The following is a 22,573-nucleotide window of genomic DNA, read 5'->3' as shown; positions in this document are numbered from 1 at the left end:
GTAGAGTAGGGGCATTAGGGGACGAGAGCTGAAGAAGCGTTGTTCTAAGTCAGCCACAAAAATGTTGGCATACTGTGGGGCCATGTGGGTACCCATAGCAGTGCCGTTGACTTGAAGGTACACATTGTCCTCACCCACAACTATTTCACATTTGAGGACAAAGTCACAAAGTTCAGCCACCAGGTTTGCCATGACATTATCGGGGATACAGTTCCTGACGGCTTGTAGTCCATCTTTGTGTGGAATGTTGGTGTAGAGGGCTTCTGCATCCATGGTGGCTGGGATAGTGTTTTTGGGAAGATCACCAATGGATTGTACTTTCCTCAGGAAGTCAGTGGTTTCTCGAAGATAGCTAGGAGTGCTGGTAATGTAGGGCCTGAGGAGAGAGTCTACATAGCCAGACAATCCTGCTGTCGGTGCCAATGCCTGAGATGAGGCATCCAGGATTTCCAGGTTTGTGGATCTTGGGTAGCAGATAGAATACCCCTGCTTGGGATTCTAGGGGTGTGTCTGCAGATTTGTTCCTGTGCTTTTTCAGGGAGTTTCTTGAGCAAATGGTGTAGTTTCTTTTGGTAACCCTCAGTGGGATCAGAGGGTAATGGCCTGTAGAATGTGGTGTTAGAGAGCTGCCTAGCAGCCTCTCGTTCAGATTCCGACCTATTCATGATGATGGGAGCACCTCCTTTGTCAGCCTTTTTGATTATGATGTCAGAGTTGTTCCTGAGGCTGTGGATGGTGGCGTGTTCTGCACAGCTGAGGTTATGGGGCAAGTGACACTGCTGTGGAAAAGCAGCGTCAAGACCTGCCCTCAGTTATAGGGTTATAAGGCTATGCTTCATTCTGTTGTCAGTGGACTGATCGCCCATTGATACACCATTCTGTCTTTGAATGTGAGTATAATTGCAGTACCTGGTAATTGTTTGCCTGTCTGCTTACCTAATCATTTTTCTTTAGAATAAAGTTTGGCTCTATCAATCAGAGTATCATCCAGGGTTCTCTACTAAATTAAATTAACTGACTGTAATGGTCTCCACTTAGGGTCTGGTTGGGAAGCATGCCTAGTGGTCACGGCCACAACCCTGGACTGCCAAGGAAGTTGTGGGGAGGGGAGCCTGGGCCCTCGCACTCTACTGGGCTCTGACTCAGGGCCCTTTTAGCTACCGCTAACCTGGCAACCAAGTCTACTTAAGGCTGTTCTCCCTGGGCCTCTTCCACTTGTCCCCCCTTAGGGTCACCTCAGTCCAACGCCTTCGCCTGATGGGAAAATCCAAATCTCAAGGAAGCAAGAGGGAGTCGCCACTGTCCAGGGACACAGAATACTTCCCTCTCTGCTTGTCTCTGTGGAGGGTCATCCCTTTCCTCATGGAGGGCCCCTTTGGCAGCTGCGTCAGAGCCTTTAGGTTTTGCTCTGCTCTACTCTGCTGTAGTTGTGGTCTGCAGATCTGCTCACCTTCAGCATGGCTCGCCAACTGAGCTAATTCGCTCCCTTTTAATTCCTCCAGCAGATGGAGCATTTGCTGCAGGTGTGGAGGGGCGGGGCTGGCTGAGCCCAAAATGAGCCCTTTAGCCATTAGTGCTCAGTGTGTGGCTTGTATACCCCAACACACAGAACTAGAGGCTTGAACCGAAAAACTGATTGGGAAAGCTAAGGCACGATAAACCAATGTAATATTAATTGGGAACATTAAAAAGTGCAGCAAAGTTCTGAACCACACTAATGGGGGAGAATGGGGAAAGAGAAAGGCAGAAGCAAGAATGAAAAGCTTAAAGAATGCCTGGATGTATTCAAATAACTTTGCTGTGACAACATGGGGTGTGTTGAATGAAATGAAGTAGCATCAGAGACATTTGGGGTGTGTTTACACTGCACTAAAAAAACCCTACGGTACCAAGTCTTAGAGCCTGGGTCAGTTAGCTCAGGCTGTGGGGCTAAACATTGCAAGGTAGATGTTCAGATTCTGGATGGAGCTTGGGCTTTGTGACCCTGTGTGTGGGGTGGGTCGGGGTGGTGGTGGAAGGAAGGGTCACAAAGCTTGGACTGGCTGAATGTCTGCACCAGTGGTTCTCAAAGCCGGTCCGCCACTTGTTTAGGGAAAGCCTCTGGTGGGCCGGGCCAGTTTGTTTACCTGCCGCGTCCGCAGGTTTGGCCGATGGCGGCTCCCACTGGCTGCGGTTCGCTGCTTCAGGCCAATGGGGGCTGTGGGGGAGAGGCGTGGGCTGGCCGCCCTTCCCGCAGCCCCCATCGGCCTGGAGCGGTGAACCGTGGCCAGTGGGAGCCACAATCAGCTGAACTTGTGGACATGGCAGGTAAACCGGCCTGGCCCACCAGAGGCTTTCCCTAAACAAGTGGCACACTGGCTTTGAGAACCACTGGTGCAGACATTCTGCAATTTTTAGCCCGGTAAGCCCAAGTCAACTGAGCCAGGCCAGCAGCAGCTGTGCCACGGGTCTTTTACTGTAGTGTAGATGGCATCTAAATGGCATTTTAGTTCATGGAGGACAGATGAGGCCCTGCAAGACTACAAAAGGGCAAACATAGTGTCTACTTAAGTACCTAGGGAACTAAAGACTAGTAAATATAACTATAGCATTTTAATGAATTATTGTAACTATTTATTAAGCAGCTTAAAAACACCTAAAGGAAAGCAGATGAATAATGTGGATTCCTTAAAAGAATCTGGGTATTGTAATATGACTGACTTGACTGTAACTAATAGCATCTCAAATTTTGCCTTGACAAGTTTAAGTTAATATCCACTCTAGATTTGACATTAAAAACTAGCTAGTGAAATAGTTTTTATGAACTAACTTTCCTGGCTCCAAATGAGAGTCTTTACAGTAAGATGTAACAGGAGCGATTGGTTGTAGGATTGGGAATTCTGGTAACCTGTGTTCCCTCTAAGCTGTGTGGTTGCACGGCTGACGAAGAGTCAATCAAGTGCTGCGCACTTGATTAGCTGAGCCGTACATGTCTGGCGGCATGTGTTCAGGTGCCCATCCCCCCCATTGCTCTGCAGCCGCATTGCTCCTGCCCTCTGCCTTGGAGCCCCTGGTCAGCTGCTCCTGGGAACCTCCTGCTTAACGTGCAGAGCAGGGGGAGGAGACGAGGCACTGATATCATGGTGTTTGTCTCCCCAATGCCCATGTACTCGATGTCTGTGGAGTTGGGGAGAGTGGACAGGGCTCAGGAGCAGGACAGAGGTGCTGTGGTCTGAACAATGAGCCTTCTGGTGAGTGCCTTAAAGAGACTGCGCACTGTCTCTCAGACTTCCTCAGCAGCCAGCACTCATGCACTCTTCCCCCCCCCGCCTCCCGAGTCTGTCTCTCACTTGCCTCCATACTACCCTGACTACAGTGCACCTCCTCCCTTCCACCCCCCACCCCCAACACCTCACACTCTGCACATTAAGCAGGAGGGTTCTGGGAGCAGCTGACCAGGGCCTCCAAAGCAGAGGGCAGGAGGAACACGGCTGCAGAGCAGCGGGGGGAGGGGCACCTGAACACACAACATCGGATGTACCGGGCTCTGCTAATCAAGTACGCAGCACTTGATTGACTCTTGGGTGGCCGTGCGACCGCGCAGCTTAGAGAGAACACAGCTTCCAGCCATCATCAATTAAGGGAAATAAGGTTAGCTTTACACATACCATGAGGATGAAAATACTAGAGAGAATATGTCCAGAATGAAGCAGGAAACAAAATAAAGGATGACTGTAAATTAACTGAGAATATACTGCTTTAAAATAGTTCCTTAAATAGAGAAGTAACAGAAGTGGAATTTAGAAAGTCAGAGACTTTGACAATATAGCTGCTAAGGGACAGGCAAAGGATAGTGCTGGTTATGGGAATTTGAAATATATACAGAGTAGTAGGTCATGATACACACTCTATGGTCTTAAAACACTTGGCTAATGTTTTAGCTATAAGCAGTTATTTGAAGAAGCCCAGGAAATATGTTATTGTGAATTACTTGAATGCAGTATAAGTACATGAAAAGTATAACTGAAAGAAGATTCATTTTGCCTTTTGGATAATAAAAAATTTGGCCAGTTAATTAAAAACAAACAAGAAGAACCCTGAAATAAACCAAAAGTTGCTGCATTTGACTGAGAATAAACAAAGATGTTTCAGCCCCAAAGCAATCTTACTTCTTAAAAAAGTGCTTGAAAATAGGGATTTAGGCTGAAAGTACCCCTCAGCCATAGGTATAGCCTTGCTAGAGTAAACACTATAAAGAAAAGCTAAAGAAATATTGTAATGCCTAACATAATGAGCTAAAAGCTCCCGATAAATGAACAGGCTTACGCTAATTAGATCTGAACAAAAGAAGATATAGCATAAAGCAGTGAACGAAATATAATTTTATTTGGCATTTTTAACACAGCAGGGATTCTATAGCCATAGAATGTAATGGACTATAAATGACTAGAAAAATCCCATGGGAAAGTCATGTAAGTCACTGGAAATCTGTGAAGTAAAAGATGACTAGTTATACCTTAATGTAGGCTAGTTATTGATATTGGTCCTTTTTTTTTTTCCCCCAGTTGAAGTGAGGACTCCAGGTGTGATCTGCTTTTGTATCAAAGTGGGCTAAACTCATACATTTTTCATGTTCAGAACTCTGTGGATTGGATATTTATATTTACTGGCCATTAAAACATACTTTCCCTTGAGCAAAACTAAAACTGACAAAATACACATGCCAGAGTTGTAAATTTAGAAACAAATACTTTGCTTGTATCAAAGCAATTGCACTGGATTCAAATGTACTGTAGGAAAAATCCTGCAATGGTGTAGAGGGATGGAAGGAGAAACTGGATGATTCAAAACTGTAGGTAACTTCTCTGACTGTCTTGTGGATTTTTTGAAATTTACTAAATTTCAAAATAATTTAGACAATAAAAAATGACTCATTTGAAAGGCTATACACAGTATTTTAAAATGTTAACTTCTAATCTAGAACCAGGTAACTCAGTCATGTATATTTGTCCTGAGTAGTCAACTCTTTTGAAGAAGCACTGTGATTGCTTCTAGTTTTGTTGATGATTACTATGCAATTAAAAGGGATACTGTCAAACCTGTATTTCTGACTTCTTAATTCTACTTTGGCAAAAGTAAATAACACAAATGTGGGAGTAGAGTTGGTTAATTGTTTGAATTCCGACTAATCTTCCCACTTTGGAAATATTAGCCATTTGTTTCTCACTTTCTAAAAAATGGAAGCTAACACAAAGTATGCTGTTAAGTGTCCAGTTTCTATAAAGTATACAAATATAGATGTCTAATAGTAAACAGGCTGCAAGCAAACCACAAAACAAAGACAAACTTAAAACATACCTGCCTCAAAATACACTCAAGATCCCTCCCTTTGAATGTAACAATAAAGAAATGTAAATGTCTTGATGACACAGAAGTATTCCAGTGTGTATCCAGGAGGAGGGTATTCTGGAACTTTGGGCTTGGTTATTACAGCGAGGGGTAGGCATGTGGGCATCAGGATGCCAATATGGGAGAATCTGCCCACCACAACATAATCTCAAAGAGGGGCATTTCCACATCATAGGCACTGTGGTGAGATGGAGAATATGTTTATTCAATTTATGAATTCTGGTTGCTAGTATAAGATTAAGAAAATTGCTGTATCATTGAATACATATGTGCTAATGGTTTCCACCCTTGTTGACAAGAACTGTCTGTCAGCCCTCCCAGACCAGGTACAACGGGGGTCTTTAGAACTCCACTAGCTCCCATTCAGGTGGAAACACCTTGGGACAATGGATTAGCTCAAGCCTAAAAGAAGCCGTTTTATCCTATTTCTCTGCAAGGGGCTGGGGAAGTTAGGAGAGTGGAAAATTCTCAAACAGGATAAAGGGACTGGTGACAAAGCAAGGGCTTAAGAAGGACTCAGCAGGAAGCCTTTGGACATAGTTACAAAGTTTTGGGCAGGAGATGCAAAGAGACAAGCAGGCTCTCTTTTTTTTTTTTTTTTTTTTTGTAGCTGGGGGGCAGGGGCCCAGTTTAGCTATGGGACCAACCAAAGTCAAAGCAAACTGACCTGGAAAGGGGGTGGGGGGTGGGGCCTCCATGGTTGAGAAGAGAAGCCATGTAATACAGAAGAAGGATCCTGGATGTCCCCAGAGGACTTTGACCCCAGCCCAAAGAATGCTCTGGAGGGAAATGCATGTAGGGTTTAATACTCTTGTAGAGTTGCAGTTCTTATGGTTTTAAGTAAAGAACAATGGTGTGTTAGAACTCTGTGCAGTGTGTGTGTGACACCTACTATGTGCCTTTGAAGAGCTAACCTCTGAATTCTGAGAATCCATATGGCTGGAACTCAAGGAGAGGGTGTGTTTAAGTTGCGGAGGAGTCTGAGGATCAGCACTGATCCCGGGGTTGGGTAGTTGCACCATGAGGTCCCAGCTCTCAGAACAGATGCTAGACAAAGGATCTGTACCCCAAAATTGTGCCTAGAGGCCTCATGCCAGGGCCAGTGCTTGGCTCAGTTCAGACTCTGGAGGATTTCAGCACATGGGGCCGGAGTTGTGGGTCCCCTTACAGCAGTTTAGTGAGTGTCCAATGCTGCTATGAATAGGTGTGGTCAGCAGTTCCAGTTCAGTGGCTGAAGTTGCCATGGTGGTATCCTAAGGCAGCAGTTCCTCACTTAGGTTGGTTTTGTATTGCTTAAGGTTTTACATACTAATAGTAAGGCCATGAATGTACCTGTTTGGTAAAGTCCTTCTTAAAACATTTCCATCTACAGTACTGTGAAGAGCAAGAGTTGAAATTCATAAACAGCTCTGTAGGCTTAGAAAATATGCCTGTCCACTTAACACTGTCTTGTTACACCCAACAGCCAGTTTAAGTTGTCTATTTTCCTGCCTATAGGAGAGATGATCACCTGTTGTGTATTGTCTGTCTGTAGAGAAAATCATTTTGGTACATTCAGTTTTGATAGTCACCTATGTGGTGCATTTCTGCTCAGGTAGATGGAAACAGAATGAACATCAAGATGTCCATGAGGCAGAGTGTGTTACACAGCTTCTTGAATTAATTTATTGAAATTTTTTTAACACAGTGGGGTAGCTCCTAACTGGATGAAGTGCTGATGCCTAGAGAGTTCAAGGAATTCATTTATATTGTGTGAAGTTTGTTGCATACTTACTGCTCTTGTTGATCCCCCATGTGATAAATTTTCAGAGATTGATATCTGGTTCTGATTACGAGATGAGAACTGTACATCTGTTATCTTTAGCCTTATCCTTCATAACATAAAAATGCATGCATAACTCTCTTCATAATGGAAAAGTTTCTTTATCCAAATGATTACAAAATATTTCAGTGCACTACTTTGTCCTCCATTATCTTATATGAGGTATGGAGAGTGGTGCTCATGATCATCAGTAAAAAAGATTATTTAGACATTGTGAGTGTGGGGGCTAGACACACAGTATAAATTCCTCTGTACGACTTTGCCAGTGCACTTAGTCCTGAGTTGCAAAAAGCCTTCTTTTTCTGAAGCTAATATTGTGCTAAACCAGTGGTCTCCAACCTTTTTATGCACAAGATGACTTTTTGAATTTAAGTGCAACTCAGGATCTACCCCACCACTTCCCTGAGGCCCTGCCCGCTCATTCCATTCCCCCCCCATTGCTCGCTTTCCCCCATGCTCGCTCACTCTCCCCAGGCTGAGGCAGGGGTTTGGGAGGGGGTGCAGGCTCTGGGCTGGGGCCAAGGGGTTCAGAGTGTGGGAGGGGGCTCTGGGTTGAGCTTGGGGTACAGGAGAGGGTGAGGGGTGCAAGCTCTGGGAAGTAGTTTGGTTTCAGAAGGGAGTATAGGGCGCTGGCTCTGGGAGTGGGCACAGGACTGGGGCAGAAGGTGCAGGCTCCTTAGGCATAAATTTACCTTTTTTTTTTTTTTTTTTTTTTTTGGTCATGTTGCCACACAAATATACAAAAATTTCTGCTCTCATCTTCCTCTTAAGTATTTTGGAATGTTTCCATTAAAAATTGTGACACTCTTAGATGGCTTCTCCATCCAGAATTTCTTCTGGACATATTGACTGCTCCATCTGTCCAGTGGCCAGTCATGCTCCTCAAAATTTTGTATGGGCCGGCTCTGGCTTGTTCTCTAGTTCCTGGCTTTCAAAGATGGATTTTGGGAGTCTGCACCAGCTCCCTGTTGCTTCTTGTCCAGTTAATTTGCTGTCGTGGTGTTAGGTTAATTTGAGTTAGATCTGGGTTTGTATTCTGTTTTCTACTCCTGGAAGCTATGGCAGGAAAATAGTGCATGGTGCATTTTGACCTCACAACTTCCTCAGTGTAAGCAGGGGCTATGCACACTCCAAAATTTTGCCTGTCTTGATGCAGGGAGGCCTGTGAACCATGAATAATCTTGTACACTGTCTTTGTAGGTGTGAATTCATAATAAGATGTCAGCTGAAGGTAATATCTTATTTATGAATTTGCTTCCAGAACCCCCTTAGTCTGTAACCTTCCAATTAGAACTGGTCGTAAGGTAGAAATCACTTCCTGTGAATTTAAAAAGCCAAAGCTCATCTTTGACAGACAATTTCCAAACAGCTCAATTCCTAAACTTTGCATTAATTTTTACTACTTCAGCAATTGTGCCCAAGGTATACTAACTACCGTATAAACATATCAAAAAATCATCCAAAGCACAGGACTTGATGGTGATGGGGGACTTCAGCTACCCAGATATCTGTTGGGAAAATAATACAGCAGGGCACAAATTATCCAGCAAGTTCTTGGAATGCATTGAAGACCATTTTTATTTCAGACAGTGGAGAAAGCAACAAGGGGAGAGGCTGGTCTAGATTCTATTTTGACAGATAGGAAGGAACTTATTGAGAGTTTGAAAGTGGAAGGCCGCTTAGGTGAAAGTGACCGTGAAATAAGAGTTCATGATTCTAAGAAATGGTAGGAGGGAAAATAGAATTAAGATAATGTATTTCAAGAAGGCAGGCCTTAGCAAACTCAGAGAGTTGGTAGGTAAGATTCCATGGGAAACAAGTCTAAGGGGAAAAACAGTTTGAGGGAGCTGGCAGTTTTTTCAGAGTTGTTATTAAGGGCACAAGTGCAAACTGTCCCACTGCATAGGAAAGATAGGAAGTATGGCAAGTGCCCACCCTTGTTTAACCAGGAGATCTTCGATGATCTGAAACTTAGAAATAAATAAATAAAAAATAAATTAAATTAAAAAAAAATTCCACAAAAAGTGGAAAACAGGTCAAATTCCAAAGTATCAATATAAACAAGCAACTTGTAAGGACAAAATTAGAAAGGCCAAGGCACAAAACAAGATTAACCTAGCTAGAGACATAAAGGGCAATAAGAAAATATTCTACAAATACATTAGAAGAAAGAGGAAAACCAAGGACAGGGTAGATCCATTATGCACTGAGTGAGGGGAAAGACAATAACTGGAAGTGGCAGAAGTGCTAAATGACTTTCTTGTTTCAGTTTTCACCAAAAAGGTTAGTAGCAATTGGCTGTCTAACATAGTAAATGCCAATGAAAATGAGGTATGATTTGAGGTGAAAATAGGGAAAACAAGTTAAAAATTACTTAGGCAAGTTAGATGTCTTCAAGTCGTGAGAGCCTGATGAAATGCATCTTAGAACATTCAAGGAGCTGACTGAGGAGATATCTGAGCCATTGGTGATTATCTTTGAAAAGGCATGGAAGATGAGAGATTCCAGAGGACTGGAAGAGGGCAAATATAGTGCCAATCAGTAAAAAGGGGAATAAGGACAAATCAGCTTAACTTCAGTGCCCAGAAAGATAATGGAGCAAATAATTTGCGAACACCTAGAAGATAATAAGGTGATAAGGAACAATCAACATGGATTTGTCAAGAACAAATCATGTCAAACCAACCTAATAGCTTTTTTTGATAGGATAACAAGTCTTGGGGGGGAGGGGAGGGAGTGATAGATGTTGTATATCTTGACTTTAATAAGGCTTTTGATACTGTCTTGCATGACCTTCTCATAAACATACTGGGAAGATATAGCCTAGATGGAACTACTATAAGGTGGGTGCATATCTGGTTGGAAAATCATTCCTAGAGAGTAGTTATCAGTTCACAGACAAGCAGATAGGGCATATCCAGTTGGGTCTCACAGGGATCAGTCTTGGGTCTAGTTCTGTTCAATATTTTCATCAGTGAATTAGATAATGTCATAGAGAGCAGACTTATAAAATTTGAGGATGATACCAAACTGGAAAGGGTTGCAAGTGCTTTGGAGTATAGGATTAAAATTCAAAATGATCTGGACAAACGGGGGAAATAATCTGAAGTAAATAGGATGAAATTTAATAAGGACAAATGCAAAGTACTGTGCTTAGAAAGGAACAATCAATTGCACGCATACAAAATGGGAAATGACTGCATAGGAAGGAGTACTGTGGAAAGGGATCTATGGGTTATAGTGGTTCACAAGCTAAACATGAGTCAACACTGTTGCCAAAAAAAAAAAGGCAAACATGTTTCTGGGATGTACCAGCAGGAATGTGGTAAGCAAGACATGAGAAGTAATTCTACCACTCTACCCTGCGCTGATAAGCCCTCAGCTGGAGTATTGTGTCCAGTTCTGGGCACCATATTTCAGGAAAGATGTGTACAAATTGGAGAAGGTCTAGAGGAAAGCAACAAAAATGATTAAAAGTCTAGAACATATGACCTATGAGGAAAGATTGAAAAACATAGGTGTGTTTAGTCTGGAGAAGAGAAAACTGAGGGGACAGAACAGCTTTCAAGTACATAAAAGGTTGCTGCAGGAGAAGGGTGAGAAGTTGCTCTAGTTAACCTTTGAGGCTAGGACAAGAAGCAATGGGCTTAAAATGCGGCAAGGGAGGTTTAGGTTAGCCATTAGGAAAAATATCCTGTCAGGGTAGTTAAACATTGGAAGAAATTGCCTATGGAAGTTACGGAATCTCTGTCATAGCAAGCTTTTAAGAAAAAGTTAGACATACACTCTGTCAGGAATGGTCTTGTTATTATGTAGTCCTGCCATGAATGCAGGGAATTGGACTAGATGACCTATTGAGATCCATTTCAGTCATACACTTTTATGATTCTGTACAGAAAAACATGTTCTTGCCTTGGAGAGCTTAAAATCTAAAACATTTAAAACCAGATGGAAAGCATGATGTAAGGGAAGAGCGATATAACCATCGGGGTGGGGTGACTGAGAGTCTTCATAGTTCCAAAAAGACCTTGGTTTTTGTGTGTGTATATGTAAAAGTCTGTCTTCCCTTTCTTGCCTTCTACTGAATTGTGGGACTGTTCTGGTCTATCAGACTACTTGTGGGGTAAGGCATTACCCAAGTAGTGTAAAGGTATCAGCAACGTGCCTCTAGTTGTTTATTCTCCTGCTGCTTTTCCGGTGCTAGTCAAGCATGGTAGGGAAATCTTTTAAATTTGAGGGAATGGAATGCTATTTCATGTAGGTTTCAGGCTAGTCAAGGTAACTGAAGGCAGAGGTTAGAGTGGTCCCAAAATAGAGTCCTTTTCCAAATCCTAGCATTACTTTCTTACACAGTGAATAGAAGAAACAAATTAAGAATTTAAAAAAAAAAACCCTTGAAAATAGTTTAAAACATTAAAATTTTTAACCAGCAGGGTCAGTGTTCGTATCTCTAAGACTCATTCCTTGCATAATACAAGGTGGATTAACAATTTTTTAAAATTTAAATTGTTTTGTCAAGGCCTATACTTACTATAATCTATTACAATAATTTAAACAAAAAGCATTAAGCAATATACATTTTCTGCTGAAGTTCTAAACAAAGGCAAACCACTGAACTGGTGAAAGTCACTGGTAAGCACCTGGAGTTTGTTGAAGTGCTAAACCAGCTTTTGACAGCAGCAACCTCTTCCACAGGTGCAGAGAGAATATTTTCTTCATTTCAGTTGATTCAACTAGTTCAGTTCAATTACTAGTTTGAAGTTAAAATACAGACAGAGTTATAAAAGCAGGATAGCTTGTTTTTCCTCTTCCAACTTATGAATGCCACTGTGGTGTCAGAGGATGAGCTCTACTAGTTCTAATATCTTGAAGGACAAGAGTGATCAGAAGTATTTGGTTCACTAACTACAGATTTGTTTAATATATCAATTTTAAATGTAAAACATGTTTTGATAAAGTTTGTGTCCAGCACATTTAAGGTAGCTCCATTTAATGACAAAAATAAAATGCTGTTTTAGCATATTTTACTGAAATCTAATTTTCATCCAAACACAGCCTGACAAATCAAAAGTAAAAAAATTCATCATTCACCATTTTCCAACAATGAAAATGTAAAAATTAAGAATCTGAATAAATGTATGTTAAGCTATATAATTGCTTAAATGTGTATAGTGTACTGTCCTGGTTAGCAAAAATAAGTACCAAATGTAGCATGAAGGTTATATTTTAGTTGCAAGTCAATGTGTTTTAATGGTTACCCAACCAATGAGAATTAACTTTTCTTTAGAAAAACATTCAAATTCAAAACAAGATTAAACCCAATAATTTAAATTAAGGTTTCCTGCTTTCCGACAGAAATCAGCTATTGAAATTGCTTTGATTTAGACCTATCCATCTTGCATAATGCTTGTGAGAATTAAGCCTACTGTCCCACTGGTTTCCAAGTATTATTTAACATGAATAAGGGCGTTGGAATCTCGGTCAAAGTTAATTTGTAAGCACTCCTAGTAAACCATACTGCAAGACAGACAAACCCTGCTCAAAGCTTTTTTTAAAAAAAAATATATTGCCAGTTTGCTCCACCCTCAAAGCTCTTCAGATTCTGTCCCCCCCGCCCCCAAATCCAGAAGGAACAGGTACTTTGGTTACTTTGAAATGTACATGGTTTTACTGGGGTATAGTTTTATACCAAAGTACTGTCTGACGATAAGAACGGCCACACTGGGTCAAATCAAAGGTCCATCTAGCCCAGTATCCTGTCTTCTGACGATGGCGAATGCCAGGTGCCCCAGGGAATGAACAGCACAGGTAATCATCAATGATCTGTCCCATTCCCAGCTTCTGGCAAACAGAATAGAATACCTTATAGTAATAGAACACTTTATAGTCTTTAATGAAATGATAAAAGGTGCATCAAGATCTCCCTTAAATGATGATATTAGCTGGGCATATCCACAGCTCTTTTTGCCCTAATTACAGCTATTATTATTGGTCATTTTCAGGCTGGAGATTACACTTTGGTCAAAAGTAATCCAGCTTTTTGCCAAGAAAATATTTTAGAATAACTAAGGGGATTCTTGATGAACAAGCTTGGAGTGCGGGGACTTAATGTTCCTTGGTCGGAAATGTTGATAGCATGACCTTTTTTCACACCCTGCTGTAAGCTTCTTATAAAGACATATACTGACATACCATGTTGCTTATTTAGTTGTGAACATGAGAGACGTACTTTCACTGGATTCCTGATTTCTTTTTTGACCCTTCCCCTTGTTCCCCGAACTGGTGGATCTAATATTGCACTGAGCATCTCTGCTCAATATTTATGTACTATGGAAATGCACATATAGCATATTTTCAATGTGGTTTGCAAATATGAAGTTTTGTGACCTTTTGGGAAGTGACTAGTATTTGTTTGCTTTGACCTGTTGACCTTGTGGGTTCCCTGCCCGGGTGAGCTAGAACAGGGTCTTAAGGTCCTTTGATAGAGAGGAAAGGACATACTCCCTCCACCTATTTGGCAAGAATGCCTCACTTGGGGTTTATTAGTTAGCTGTTCAATAAACAATTGGGCAGTTTCATCATCTAAAAGGGTGTGCTCCTTACTTGCCCATGTCTCTAGCAATGTAGCATTTTGTTTCCAAAGATGAATGCAGGAAAACTGCATTAATGAGACTTGCTTTTTTGCCTCTTACAATGTAAAAAGTAAGAACAGTTTTCTTGCAGTGTGTTTGCACAGCTTCTCCTTACCTCTTCTTCCATTCCTTTCGCCTTCTGACATACAAGAAATGAACCTCGGTGCTGACTATTGTTCTTTCTTGTCTCCTGTTGTCCACTTGCGTGATCCCTGGGTGTGCGGACAATGACTGGGGAGCGGAGGGGTAGGAACGATCTGGCCGCCTCTCCCCCCACCTCTAGCCGGCCTTGCAGGGGAGATAGATGCTCTGACCAGGGGCTCCCAAAAAAATGGTAGGCCCTGTACAAATGTGCGCCTGTGCCCCCACAACCTCACCCAGAGCTCCTTGTCCCACTTCGCCCCGTGCTCCTGCTGGGGAGTGGGATGGGGACACTCGGGGCTTGGAAGCCCCTAGGCCCTGACTCTGCTCCCTAGCAGGAGGGCCAGTTGAGCAGAGTGGGGCAAGCCTCCCGACACCGCTCTGCGGCGGGAGCTGGGCAAGCCCTTGCGCCCTGACCCCACTCCTTGGCTGGAGTGCCGGGTGGCGTGTGGGGCAAGCACTGGGGTGGGAGCAGAGCTGAGCTGGGACTGGGGGTTTGAGTCTGGATGTTAAGTGGCTATGCATATCCGTCGCTTATCAATAGGGGAATGTGTTCCGACGGTCCAGAGCCGCATACCCATTGTTTGCAACTTACAGCACAGTACTGCAAATGACGGATATGTGGATCGGGACCAACGTGAATTGGAATACGTTCCCCTATTGATGAACGATGGATATGCAAAACAACGGATAAGGGGGAGATGTATATCGGGGACCTCCTGTATATACATTTTGGCTCAGGCTGGAACCCAGACTCTAAGCCCCTCCCCTTTTGCTGGATTTCAGAGCCAGTGATCCAGCCTCAGCCTGAATGTCTAGGCTGCTATCTTTAGCCCTCTAGCACAGGGGTGGGCAAACTTTTTGGCCTGATGGCCACATCTGGGTATGGAAATTGATGGTGGGCCATGAGTGCTTATGAAATTGGGGGTTGGGATGGGGTGAGGACTCCATCTGGGGCCAGAAGTGAGTTCAGCATGCAGGAGGGGGCTCTGGACTAGGGCAGGGGGTTGGGATGTAGGTGGGGGAGGGCTCTGGCTGGGGGTGCCGGCTCTGAGATGGGGATGGGGGGGTTGGGAGTGCAGGAGGGTGCTCTGGGCTGGGACAGAGGGGTTCAGCGGGTGGGAGGGGAATCAGGGCTGGGGCAGGGGATTGGGACACAGGAAGAGGTCGGGGGCAGGCTCCTGGTGGCACTTACCTTAAGTAGTTCCCAGAAGCAGCGGCGTGTCCCCCCGCTGGCTCCGTGGAGGTGTGGCCCTATCTGCAGGCGCCGCCCCGCAGCCCCCATTGGCTGTGGTTCCTGGCCAATGGGAGCTATGGGGGCAGCACTTGGGGCAGGGGCAGTGTGTGGAGCCCCCTGGCTGCCCCTACATGTAGAAGCTGGAGGGGGGACATGCTGCTGCTTCTGGGAGTCGCGCAGACCGGGGCAAGCCATATTAAAACGTCTGGAGGGCCGTAGTATGCCCAGCTCTGCTCTAGCACAAGCCTTGCCAGCCCATCAGTTGACCTGGGCGTTGAGACTCAATGACCTTGGGTTGGGTTTTTGCAGTGTAGATCTACAGTCTCAGGGTACGCTTGTCAAGGCGAAGACCAATCCTGCCTTTATGTCTGTGTAGTGCCTAGCACAATAAGATGCTGACCAGGAGCTGAGTACTACTGTAGTATAATTACTCATATACTGAAGTGTAGGGGAGAGACTGCTAAGGAGACCTAGTCCATACAGATCATAGCTACCACCAGTGATCATGTCACAAGGTTATGAGTATCACACTCTGGCACACAACCCATCTACGTCTGACATATTCGGTACTGGATCACTGCTGGTTCACCTGGTGCCATGGGTGGTTACACCTATCATGTCTTGTTTAGCCCTGTCTGTCAATGCTGACTATTGGCACTTGTGTAAGATATGCTCTGCATTCCCTCCTCAATCCCTTAGGGCTAGTCCCACACTTATTCTGTAATAGATTAAGGGTCACACTTACTTTGAATGCCATAGTTTCTTCACTCCCCCCACACACCGCCTTGGCAGGTGTCATCACCAAAAACATAAAAGTAGTAGTCTTATAACTAACTATTTGCTTCTGTATAAGAGATTTCCTCCCCTATCATCTTGATCCCAAACAGTGTAATGGCTGGAGATCTGTAAAGTAGCATGCCTGGCATTTGGGCTATTTCTTTTTTAACACTTTACCACAATCTTGAATAGTTGAGTGGCATTCTCAAAATGATTAAAAATTTCCTGAAACAGAGTTACAACCGTGGCACTTTGGGGCACGAGTCCTGTTTCCCCGTGCACATTCCATCAGTCTCAGGTAGTGAATAAGTCAGTGTATCTTGACATTGATCTCAAAAGGAAAGTTGCTTTTAATAGCAAAGATAGATCATCACCAAAGAGTGGACAGATATCTAGAATAATGACTTGAACAACTTTATGCCCTGTAGGGGAGACAAACTGGTAGAGTGCTGAAGGGAGGTTCTTGCAATCCCTTCCGGAGGGAGTTATATCTTCTAAGGAAATAATGTACTGCAACTTTCCTGGCCAATAGTCCTATCTATACATATGCAAGACTTTCAGTTCTTGGAAGTTAAGTTATGTATCAGAAACCGTAGGCCTTTTTTTTAGCTTGTACTTAAATTGACGGTCCTGGGACATTGTGTCAAATTGGTGGTTGGGATTTTAGCAAACTGAAATAGTGGCTTGAAGTCCCTGTGATGATATATGATATGGATATGGATATGGATGACTACCTATGTTCAGTAGAAGCAGCAAAGAATCCTGTGGCACCTTATAGACTAACAGACGTTTTGCAGCATGAGCTTTCGTGGGTGAATACCCACTTCTTCGGATGCAAGTAGTGGAAATTTCCAGGGGCAGGTTTATATATGCAAGCAAGAAGCAAGCTAGAGATAACGAGGTTAGTTCAATCAGGGAGGATGAGGCCCTGTTCTAGATGATGTCTATCCGATTACCTATGTTCAGAAGGTATAAATGATAAGCTCAAGCAGGAATGTGTCTCTACTGGGGATATGATGCCCATATGTTATAATATTTTGTTAACTGAACATCTAGGAAGCATTGTTGCTTACATTAATCTATTAATCTATTTGAGCTATAACCCAATATCTACTCCACATCAGGCTTGTTGCACTGTATGCTAGTGGCAAATGACAAAAACACTTTGAAAGAATAATTCTGGTTAAAATATTAAATCTCTGTTTTGTTTAAAAGCCATCTGGCAAAACTGGCATAAAAAAACTAATACAAAAAGTTGTTTATTTTTTATCCAAGTAAAACTGAATAAACTATTCATGTATATGACAAAATATCACAGGCCAGATGAGTCTACAGGCCATGGCTGAATGCCACAGTGAAAGTTTCAGAATGTGTGATAATCTCTCAGTGATTGTAGCAGCTTGTTACCATTATCAGAAAACGAATGGCTGTCCCTCATGCATAACTTTAATCTTAGCTACAGAAGTGCAGCCTCTGCTCCTTCTGTAATAGAGGATGTCTTCAAATACTCAGTCATCCTTCATTGAGTCACAGAGCTCCAGTTCAGGAAAAAGAACATTTTTATTTCCCTTTGAACACACTTTTTTCTGGGCATGGGGAGCTCTTAAAATCTTGGCAATCATAAAAGTTTGAGAGGGTGGTGATAATAGTGCCATTAGGCCTCAAGTTCTTAGTGTTTTTCATGGTTTCTTTATAGCTGTTAGTAAACGAAGGATTAGATTTTAATATTGGCATCCAGAGCAGTAGATAAGCTCTCCATTTAGGATGGAAGGTTCTCTTGATAGATAGGCTCTGTGCTCAGCATGCTTCCAAGCTACACATTCAAAATGGACTTTGCAGCTTGGTAAAGATACATACAATGAGCAGAGGTGGCTTTAAAAAGGGTTCATGAGTTCAGATGCATCCATAGAAAGCATAAAACCAAGGGCGCAAACACACTTTGCGAGGAGAAGGGCAAGGAGCCATGTTCACTCCTTTGCATGAGAAGCCATGCATGGCTCGATAGCCTGGATCCTTTGTCATGGTGATGCCACTCCTGGACATGTTTACTGTGCAGTGATATCAGTTGCATGCTGCTACGAAGGCCCAAAAGGCAAAAATTTCCCAGAGAAGAGTTGTAGGGGGTGGTGTGGTGTGGATGGATGCCTCCATGTGTCCAGATCTCCAAGCAGCCTCCATGTGTCCCAGTCTCCAGGTGCAGGACACTGGGCTGAAGGCAAGGCCTTTTCCTGCTCTGAGCAGCTGCTTCTGGATGCTGATCAGAGACACCTCCCCCTGTGCATCCTGGGTGGAGTCTCTTGTCACCGTGAGTAATTGGGACCAGCCCTTGGGTGACTGCAGGCAGCAGGCCCTGTACTTAGTTGGGTACCAGATGCCCCTCCTCCCCTGGTGCTCTGCTTGTATCCTACTCTTTTTGTATTTATTTTTTGTTTGTTTCAATGTAATGCGATTACATTAGAGTTTAATATGCTGCACCCATTGAATCGGGAGGCTACATCCACCACTGACAGTTCATTTTGCACAGAATTCATAAGCTGTACAGACAGATTACCGAAATCGTTACAGCTTGTACAAGGAGGACACCCATGATATGTATTAACTTTGTGCTAGAGCAAATGTCACCCTGAAGATTTATTGTGCACTCTGGTGAGAAGTGGCAACGTTGGAGTGGACATGCCAGCATGTCTGTGCATCCGATGTGCTATGGGAAGGGTGTCCATGACTTCTCTGGGTAGGATACAGATTGAGTGGGTGAGTGGTGGTGTTAGGGTGACCAGATGTCCCGATATTATTGGGGCCACCCCAGTATTAGGGGATTTGTTTTATAAAGGCAACTATGGATCATGCCCTCCCCCCCCTCAAAAAAAAAAAAAAAAAAAGTAAAGTGTCCTGACTTTTCACATTTGCTGTCTGGTCACCCTAGGATTTGTGTATGTGTGCACTAAAATCCATGTTCACATCAGTCTAGTGGCTGAATACCTTATGTAGAAAGGGGTAGGGACTAGAACTGAGTGAATTTTTTCTGTCATAGTTTATTTGCTGAAAAATTCAGTTTTGGGTCAACCAAAACTATTTGTGAATTTGGGTTGCATTTTGGGAAATGGTTTTGGCTCCCCTAAAAATGAAGATTTTTTTTTTTCCCAAAAAAGTAAAGAAATAGTTTTTGACACTTTAAAACAGGGGTCGGCAACCTCTGGCATGCGGCTCCCCAGGGTAAGCACTCTGGTGGGTCGGCCAGTTTGTTTACCTGCCGCATCGGCAGGTTTGGCGGGCTGCGGTTCACCGTTCCAGGCCAATGGGGGCGGCAGGAAGTGGCGCGGGCGAGGGATGTGCTGGCCGCAGCTTCCCGCCACCCCCATTGGCCTGGGACAGTGAACCGTGGCCAGTGGGAGCCGCGATTGGCCGAACCTGCTGATGTGGCAGGTAAACTGGCCTAGCCCGCCAGAGTGCTTACCCTGGCGAGCCGCGTGCCAGAGGTTGCTGACCCCTGCTTTAAAACGATTCAACGTTTTTAGTTTTGAAATTGAGCAAACTTATTTTTAAAAAGTGTAAAAATAAATACCCGAAATGAAATGTTTTGTTCAATCTAAAACAATTTTTGGGAGGGCTTTTTTTTTTTTGGTTTGACCACCGAATTGAAAAATCAATTATTCGCTCAGATCTAGTAGAACCATAGTGGCTAACTGGAATAATAGCCATTGATTATAATAGCTGTGATTCCTGATGGTTTGAACATGAATTCTATTTTTTTTTCTATTAAACTTTAAATGGAAAGATGTTGTAGTTTTGATATGTTCAGAACTACTTGAAACTATATTGCAGTCTTGTCTTTTTCAGATGGAAAAACAAGATTAAGGGTCAAACTTGAATCCATAAAATGCAATAGCAAGGTTGTCAGTTGTTTTCATTTTCTGCCATACTGTGCCTACAGATATTTTAGGGCTAACTTCATAATCTGTACCTGGATATCTGTAGACTAGAGGTTGTTGGAAATTTTCAGATGAAACTAAGTTTTTTTTTTTTTTTTTGTCAGCAAATGCTGTTTTGATAAAGTGAAAGGTTTGTTGGATCTGTTTATAGATTCAACAAACTCTTTGTTACTATTAGAAACCTTCCAATGTTCCATGGTCCACAGCTCTGCAGTAGAGATGCTGGGAGCCCTGGGGCCAGTTTCCAATGTCTCTATGGCAGACCTACCATGTGGACTGCTGCAGGCAGCAGACCCTGGGCTTCCAGACTCTCCCTAGCCTGCGGTTCCCCAACTCCTGAGCAGGCAGGCCTGGGAGCCAGCTGGCTGGAGAGTCTGGGAGCTTTGGGGTTCCTGGTTCTAGGGCAATTCTCAAGGCAGAGCTGCCCCAGAGCTGTGGACCTTTGGAGGCCAAGCAGCAGCTGAGGGAAATTGAGGTTATCAGTTTCACACAGCAGTGACACTGACAAAAATGTCAGTTTCACATATTTTTATTTTGGGAACACCAGGTTTTGGGGGGAGGGATAGCTCAGTGGTTTGAGCATTGGCCTGCTAAATCCAGGGTTGTGAGTTCAGCCCTTGAGGGGGCCATTTAAGGATCTGGGGCAAAATAATCTGTCAGGGATGGTACTTGGTGCTGCTGTGAAGGCAGGGGACTGGACTTGATGACCTTTCAAGGTCCTTTCCATTTCTATGATTCTATGAAATTTTCAGTTCTTGAGAAATAACTCAGTCATTCCCAACTGAAAGAGAGCAATTTTTTTGTGAACCAAATCCACTGAGTTTCAGCTAGCTCTATTGTAGACACAATACAGCAGAAAATGAAAAGAACCGTGGCCCAGATCCACAAAGGTATTTAGACTTCTGACTTCCATTGACTTCCGGCTTCTAAATATCTTTGTGGATCTGGACCTAACAGTCTTACTTCTGAATGTTGTGGTTTAGAGGCTGACACTTAATTTTGTTCACTTGAAAAAACAAAACATAAAGTTACATAATTTCTCAGCAAGTTACTTGAGAAATAAATTGGAAGAAGCAATACTGTTAGAAACTGACTAGTGAACTGGGAGGCAAAAATGTGTGCATGTTTTTTGTGCATGGGGGAGGGATAGCTCAGTGGTTTGAGCATTGGCCTGCTAAATCTAGGGTTGTGAGTTCAATCCTTGAGGCGGCCACTTAGGGATCTGGGGCAAAAATTGGTCCTGCTAGTGAAGGCAGGGAGCTGGACTTGATGACCTTTCAAGGTCCCTTCCAGTTCTAGGAGATTGGTATATCTCCAATTATTACCTATTACCTTTGTAGCAAACTTTAGGGGCCTCCATGTAAGCAAAGGAAGTTTGTGTACTAGCAGAGTTTCTACTTCTGAAGAACAAAAATTAATAAAACTGAGTATAGAATCCAAATAATAAACACAATATATATGTTATAGAATGTTGCATCTTTACTTCATAAACAACAGTTTATTTAGGTAGTATTTATTAACTAGTATACTGTATATAGGGGAATATTATACAGAGACATTGAGTAGATATGACAGTTGACTTCTGTGGAGTTTTTTTTTTAGTGGATTCAATTCTATTCATGAAGATTGTCCCTAAGATTATTTTTGCTTTTCTACATATACTGCTTTTTGTATGCTATGTATTTGATTATTTAAGGTGACTGTATTGCTTCATTATGAAACCAGTGACCAATTTTTAAATGTACAGTATATTTTGCCATCTACTGTGCAAATGTGCCAAGATGACATTATATGAACATCATATAATAAGGCATACTCCAAATTAAAGTCTAATGAAATCCTAATTCTGTGTGAACATAGTCATGACAATGCTGGTTGTTTTGAATAAAGAGGCTGACTACTTTTCTTTGATCTTTGTTTTCCACATTATGTAGTGGGTTTTAATTAAACTACATAAACTCTTGTGACATAGTATTTATTTTTGTTTGAACCATCACATGTGGGGTGGGAAAATATATAATACAGAGTACTCATATATTCCAGGCTGATGATTATTATTATTATTTAACTTATGAGAACAGTAATGAATTTAAAGCTTTATTTGTCCAAAACTTTAGATGTAGATTTAATTTTCATATTTTTATTTTATTTATCAATAAAGACATTATCTTAGTGGTGAATTTATTTGCCTTTGTTATGACTAATACATCTTTAATTTGTAGAAATACATGGCAGTCTGAATTTGAAGTACCATGATTTTCTATTTGTGAAGCATAACTTAAAGAAGAACTTGAAAGGAAGACATTTTTGCGATCTTTCATTAATATACAATTTTCACTTGATCTTCATTGCATAATAATTTGAGGCATGTTAATGCTAAATCCATTTTGATTTTCCCATAATGCAGTTTGCACTCAGTCTAACCTGCATTTCACTTCCACTTGTGGAAGATTTTGAGGATAGGTAAGCTCTCAAATGAATACTGAAAATTGATTAATCAAAGTGACAAGAAAAGAAAATACATTGTATTTTTGTTTAACATTGGAAGATCTCAGTACAGGCAAGCAGATGGACCAGTGGGTATCATGAACTTTCCTGCTAAAATGGCACCAGCTGTACTTGCTGGGAAAACTTCCCATTTAATTTC

The 22,573-nt window shown here is 42.6% G+C and overlaps 1 protein-coding gene across 3 annotated transcripts in view; it reads left to right on the top strand.

Moving 5' to 3' along the window:
* PCCA (propionyl-CoA carboxylase subunit alpha) overlaps positions 1-22,573 on the top strand; it is a 417,465-nt gene that overhangs the window by 16,759 nt on the left and 378,133 nt on the right. Inside the window, exon 1 of one of the 3 annotated variants that reach the window (XM_045009013.1) lies at positions 745-890. The exons of 1 other annotated variant lie outside the window; for it this stretch is intronic. The gene's annotated coding sequence lies outside the window, so the exon portion shown is untranslated. Of the gene's footprint in view, positions 1-744; positions 891-5,537; positions 5,572-22,573 lie in introns of those variants that run through there. One more of the 3 variants, XM_045009009.1, reaches the window with a different exon arrangement.

This window comes from Mauremys mutica, chromosome 1 (genome assembly GCF_020497125.1).
Source record: "Mauremys mutica isolate MM-2020 ecotype Southern chromosome 1, ASM2049712v1, whole genome shotgun sequence".
Lineage (NCBI taxonomy): Eukaryota > Metazoa > Chordata > Testudines > Geoemydidae > Mauremys > Mauremys mutica.
This window is presented reverse-complemented; position numbering and strand designations above follow the sequence as displayed.